Consider the following 7,075-nt stretch of genomic DNA (forward strand, 5'->3'; position numbering starts at 1 on the left):
ATTATTTGCAAATTCCTGATATGCAATATTAAAGAAAGGCATTTACACGTGAAAGGGACTTTTGGTCATCTGGGCTATTGGATTGCTGTTTCATAGGACTAGACGGAATCTCATGCCAAAGGAATATGCAAATGGTAATTAACAGAATTATCCCAGAAAAAGATTACCAGTCATAGCTTTGCTAATTGACCAATTTTTAAATTTTATATCAAACAAGCTAAGGTTGTTTAAATCCTTTCAGAAATAGAAATAGAAAGATATTCAAAAGTCCAAACAGCAAGCTAAATGCTCTGGTATCATGATATCACACTCCTAGGGCTGTACATATATACAAAGCAAACATAGTAAAGAGGGAGCTTCAGCTGCGAGCACACAAAAACAAGCGACTCAAAAGGCTGGGTGATATTAAAATCTTTGAAGAAAAGAGACCTAGATAGTGTTCATTCTCTACGTGGCACTACAAGAAGATCACCTGAGAAGAAAGGTCCTGAGTCCTCCTCCTTTAGGACATGCAAGGTATTCCCTTACTTTGAAGGATCTTAGCAACCTAATTGCAGATGCCAGTAATAAGAAGGGAGGTAATGATCCAAATGTCATGCCACTGAAATTGTGCTTTGTTATGCTATAGTCCAAGACAAGATATCTGATCAGGATAAAGGTAGTCAGAATATATCTGGGTAGCTCTGAGCAAGTGTTTTATAAACAATTCAAAAATAATTGGAAACAAGTAGTGAATACCTTTAACCTTTCTTAGCAAACATATAACTTTTTATGATGGGCTAATAACCCTGTTGCATAAAAATTCACAAAGGATCTACATTCATTATAAGAAACCTTTACATTTTCTACAAACATTTTTGATTTTTTTCAGTTGTTTAACTTATAATTGATGCTTATGACTGGTAATGTGATCTCATCTTTTTAATGCTTAAATGGAAAGAGGTGGAGAGTCAGAGTTAGAATCTGTAACATATCTAGTACCTTCGCTGATTGTGCTTTAATGAGTCTGTCTAACTTATTAACACAAGTTACAAGTTTTAATGGACAAAGTCAACATTCAGAAAGGAAAGTGATGCATAAAAAGGACCCAGTGAGTCTGGCAACAAGGCATAAATATTTTGCTTGGAAAACAGAAAACGTCCAGAAAAAAAAAACAGTTATCATGGTAAATAACATATCTTCTCCTAGATTCAAAAGACACCCTGCATTTCTTTCACACCATGCTCTACTTGTCAGCCTCCAATTAGTGCTGTGTAAAAAATAAATTTGTTGAACACAGCTGCACTTTTTAATTAAGCTTAAAAACGAAAGTTCACACTACAGAATACATTATTATTTTTTGGAAAGCTTTTACTTCTTTACTATTAAAAGGATGATGTCATTTGTGTGAGTCATAATAAACACACTGATTACCCAAAGGTCAAATTACAAGTCGGTAATTCTTTGACACTCTGATTCTGTCCCAACCCCTGAGGTGCCATTATAGTGCTGCTATCAAGCAGCACAATACATAATTTTGTCACTTTTCCTATTTTAAAATGCATAAAAAATAACTTGCCATACCTTTTAAACTCATTACTGGTCTCCATCATTAGATTATGTGGTGCTAGCATAGTATATTACAATTAAGAAATAGAAGACTTTAAACTGGTAAGTCTTCCTAATTATTATAAAAAATAATGCTCCAGTTCGTGATGAGATTTGACATTAATCACAACTTAAAGATCTGTCCATTTTTTACCTCAGTGATATTACAGATTTTTCTACCAGGTGTATACAATTAGGTCAAAAAAGGGAATACAACAACAGTATAATTTACACATTGGTTATTGCAGGAAGTGAATTCTCTGCAATATGCTTCTGCAGAAAAAACTAGAGAAAACTGCTGAAGGAAATAGAAATACTAGAGAAAGCTGAAATAACTAGTCATGTTCTTAATTTGTTTAGGAATTCAGGTCACACCCTATGTTTTACATGTATTTTTATGTCGGTATGTATATTATTGTAATGTGTAAACACTGTAACTGTAGCACATCAGCAGCTATACATATCTCACTGCAGAGCATGGGTTTGTACATGCTACCTGCTACTCTTTGTCCTGAACGTTCTTCACGTAGGCTGCTTTGTTGAGTAACACATTTTATCAGAGCCTATGTTTGTCCATGACTTCAGCTTTTTCCTTTACAATTTATCCTCTCCAGGCTTATGTATCAGTATGTTTTCTTATTTTATCATTTCTGTGTCTCCGTCATTGTATTCTTGACTCAGAAGTTATACTGTGCCCTATAACCTGATATATACCATTCAGTCCCAGCTGGATTAGAATGCAGACCCTAAATAAAATACAAGAGATCTACCCACTATGTAGATATATCTTTACAGATGTAGGGATCATAGTATCAGCTGTTCAAAATTATGTTTTAAACTGTTTTCGGGCCCTCTGGAGTTTCCTCTGTGTTCTGCTATAAGTGCTGCCACACATGATGACTGAGAAGAAGGTTTTAGGATATCTCTTCATTTGTTAGCATCTAGAAGACAGAATTATGGCTTTCTAAACTTTAGTGGACTTTTGAATCTCAGGTACATAGTCCCTACTGAGTAATTAATCCTTGGATATGCAATGCTTAGCATTTCTCTTTTGATTTGTGTTTACAGCAGCAGTAATATTTTGCATATACAACAATACAATCATCTATTCTTAACTGATAAATTGCCTTTAAGAACTAAATACTCTTTTCTGGGTCATCAAAACATTCTGTGACCACAAATGATATATATACTACATATCCTAGCTTAAGTTCCTCTTTATTATCACATTCTTGGAGAATATGAGTGACATGTGACTTTATCCTATCCTAAGGATTTCAGATTTACAAGTAGGTCATTTGATATAATGCTGTCTTATAAGCAGATTGTATCTGATTCCTCTGTCCCAATACTGATGGACGTATTGCAGATCAGCAACTCAAATGGCATCAGAAATAGTCTGGGAATCTAAACATCTTCTGCAACATCAACAGAATGGTTTGGAGGGGCAGGTATATCTTGCAGAGGATACTACTGCTCTGAAACAGCCTTCCCATACACATAAAACAAAACTCATCCCTGTCCATATTCTAGCACAACTTGAATTTGGGGATAGGTAATAGAAAACTTACCCCAGGACTGCCTCCTATATTACTAATGAAGAGAGGCAGCTCATAGACACTTTACCCCAGGCATGGATCTCCTCAAATTATCTATGGTATGATCCCAGTTATTTTATTAATATCACCTCTGGGGCTGGTAAGGTCAATCTAACATCAAATGGAAAAGGTTAATTCAAACATCAAAAAGGAAAAAAAATGTCTCAAAAGGGCAGCAAGACTAGTACTTACCTTTGAACCTATTTATTTTACGGAATGCATTTTATCATTGTGCATACCTCTCAACTGTTCAGATTTTAGCAGAATGTCCAGATTTTTGCCTTTTATTTTTACTCTCTTCCTCATAAAATTTGTGGTTTTCTGGCTAATCATTGAGAATTGATTGCACTAAATAATAACAGACATATTAGTTTCAGGCTTCATATCTATCAGAAAATATGTGCTAAGACAAATCTTGTTATTATAGCAACTTTCCAAGTTTATAAGAGCAATATTTAAAATCTATCTCTATTTTTGGGTCTTTGTCCCCCCATTATTTTAGACTTTCTCCCGAACTCTTGTAATAAGAGGTTGAGTTGTATGTGTAGTTTAATAAGGTTAGATAGCCTATTCACTTTCCTGTGGTGCAATTTTGTATAAGTTCTATAAGTCATTTACCTCAAAATATAAAGAAAATTGTCTGTAAGGCAAATCCCTCAACTGCTGAGAGGATAGACAGGTACATCTTCCATTTTTATTTAAAACTTCATCAGACTCATACAGTGTCACTTTTTGTTTTTGAGAAAAAAGCTAATAACTGCCCTGTTGATCCACTAACCAAAAACACAAAGTCACTGGAACACAGATGTGATGTAGTAACTTTTATTTGATCAACACAGGGTTTGCAATTATTCAAGTATTTGGGCAAGTATGACCCCTTCATCAGGAGTTACATGGACTGTTCACATTTATAGATATTCCAAGACTATTCATGCCTTTCCAGTGTCCTCCCTTAGGTCAAACATCCTCACTCTAGGACAGCCATAGCAGTCAATCTTGGCGAAAATTCCTGGGTACCCATCCAGTCATCTAGGTTATGTATAAAGGGAGATGGTGAGTTATATTGCTTAACATGCAGGGGAAGCTTATTTCAGAGGTTTTGGAAGAGTTAGGCTATACTCATGTCCTTCCACCATGTTATCTTTGTCTCTTCATGAAGATTTAAATCCCTGGTTTTAGCCTTGTTGGAGATATTGGACTAACAGAGATATAGGAGGTCCAGGGAAATTGAGTGTGTAATGCCACATTGAGAAAGACAGAGATCTCTCCTCAAAAGTCTGGAAGAGACTGAAAAAAAGGTATATACCTTTCAGCCTGTCTTGGTAGCTAATGGACTTTAGGGTTGTGATCTTTTTGACTAGGAACTTTTGGTATGTCTATTATTATTTGCTGTGTTTAGTAAAAAGCATTCCAAAGGGGATTACACACTGTGAAAGGCTTGTGCTAGTTCCAAAGCTCAAGTAATTGTAAAACTTATGTTTGTCCAATGACATGCATTACATTATTTCTGTGTTCTAGTATCTGTGTGTTTATTTTTTTGGCAACAAAACAGAAAAAAAATATTTTAGAGTCATCCTGTCTGCATTATAATCATTGAGGGCCAGCTGAGAGCAACAGCAGTACACCTTGCTCCTAAGAAGCAACACATAAAGAGATGAGTTTTCTGTCTTTACAGGTATTTTGGTATGGTAACCAGCCAGTTTGGATGAGTATCATAGCAAAAAAATGCAATGAACATTTACACAACTTCTTTTTCACTGGTACTGAGTCACCCCAATATGGTCCCTTATATATTATGACATATCTCTGTTCCTTCAGTTTTCTACTGCTCAGATGGTCAGTGCTACAGTTTAACTACTGGTACTAAGTGACTTGTGTTTTTCTTTCACTTCTAATTCAGTGGTCATTGTTCTGTCCTGTAAAAAAAGTGTGTAGCTCTCTTTAAGTGGGGAGTGGGGAGTGGGGAGTAGCTCTCACTTTTTGAGGAGTTTAAGTATTTAAGTTTGTGGGTAAAGGGAACTGAGACATTGCCCAGCTGATGGTTGCAGCTATGACACTACTGGAGGCATTGTTCTACATTTATTTTAATTATTATTATAATTATAATTATTAAAGAAAGAGACAGGATGGATTGTTTCACTTGGAGAGCTCTTTTCATCCAGGTTTAAATGATGTTCTACAATCTATTTATCAGTCAGGAATGCATTGAATGAGAAAATATGCCAGTTTGCAGTTTTTTAATCTGATGTACGTTATCGTATTATGTCTTTAAATTATAATTATGTTATGTGACTGTATTTCTATTTAAATAACTGTCATTTTTTTATTTCAGCAGATTATACAATGACGTTGTGTTGTTAATGGTCTAATAAAAATATTAGGTCCCCTTCATAAGGGAGGACCTTCAATAGATCCTAGAAACTGCAGACCCATTAGTCTGACTAGTCTTATTTGCAAAGCCATGGAAAGAATTATGGAAATTATCAACAAGGACAAAGGACATCTCCAGACACTGGATCCATCCCAGTTTGGCTTTGTCAAAGGAAGGTGATGCTTACTGAATCTGGTGGACTTATTTGAAAAGGTCACTAAGGCAATGAATGAGGGGAAAATGATTCTTAATGCCTACCTGCATCTGACTAAAACATTTGATACAATACCCCACTCAGGCATTGTTAAAAAAATGTATGGAACTTGGTATAAACCCCTTTATAACGCTCTAGATAGCTAGCTGGCTCACTGATAGGACCATGAGGTCAGAATCAGTGAGGCCACCTCCACAAACAGGATAGTCACCAGTAGAGTCCACCAGGGCTCTGTGCTGGGCCCACTCCCCTTTATCATCTACTTCTTGGATGTCAAAGCTAATGACAAAGATGTCTGGCTAACTAAGTTTGCAGATGATTGCAGACTGGGAGCAGTCATTAAATTACCCCCAGGATGAGAACACCCTTCAGAAAGATCTAATACAGACAAATGCTTGATGTCAAAGCTATGGCTTAAAACTCAATACCAAGGAATGCATTATAGTACCTTTTGGGAAGTCTGCCACCCTGGCTGACTATGTCATCTATAAAACATCCTTAAAAGTTGATTCACTAGTCAGGAATCTGGGAACTTATGTAGACAGCAACCTAGCCTTCAACTAACATGTGTCCGCAGTAGTAAGGAAAACTCTTCTACATTGCTCAACTTATATGCAAGGGCATGGCATCTATGTCCAGAGAGGTCATCATATTACTGTACTTGGCCCTCATCGGACCCATCATAAAGTATAATGCCCCCTCCAGTATGTACCTGAGCAGACACATGCAGTAACTGGAACATCCGCAAAGGTTCCTTACAAAAATAATGCGGGAATTAAATACAATGTCCTGTGCTGATTGCCTCAAAGCCCTGTCTCTTTATTTGGTATCATACAGACTTCTGAGAGGTGATATATGCCTGACATACAAGTCATACCTGGACCCTGTTTTGATGAACCTTTTGCACAGCCACAAAACAAACAGCATCAGAACTACTAGATTAAAAGACCTAAAATGTGCTTATAACATAAATAAGACATGTTAGAGAGAGAGATATGCTTCTCAGAGAATTCCTATTATCTGGAACAGGCTGCCCATCCATGTGAAGCAGAATTTCTCCTATCCCTATTTATGCACAACTTGGAGCAATGGATGGGTAACTGGAAATTCATCCCTGGTTTGGTGCCTATGTCTCTGATGGACAGAGGCATTAAGTAAATCACCCCTATATAAATCAAATTTGTGGGTCACATTTGGGTTGACTAGACTTATAAGAGCCTTAATGGTGCAGTGGTAGCATTTCACCTCACAGCAAGAGGTTCTCCAGTTTGATTCTTGGCTGGGGTACCTTCTGTGCTGAGTCTG

The sequence above is a fragment of the Protopterus annectens genome, chromosome 5.part1 (assembly GCF_019279795.1).
Source record: "Protopterus annectens isolate FY-2018-M chromosome 5.part1, PAN1.0, whole genome shotgun sequence".
Taxonomy (NCBI): Eukaryota; Metazoa; Chordata; order Ceratodontiformes; family Protopteridae; genus Protopterus; species Protopterus annectens.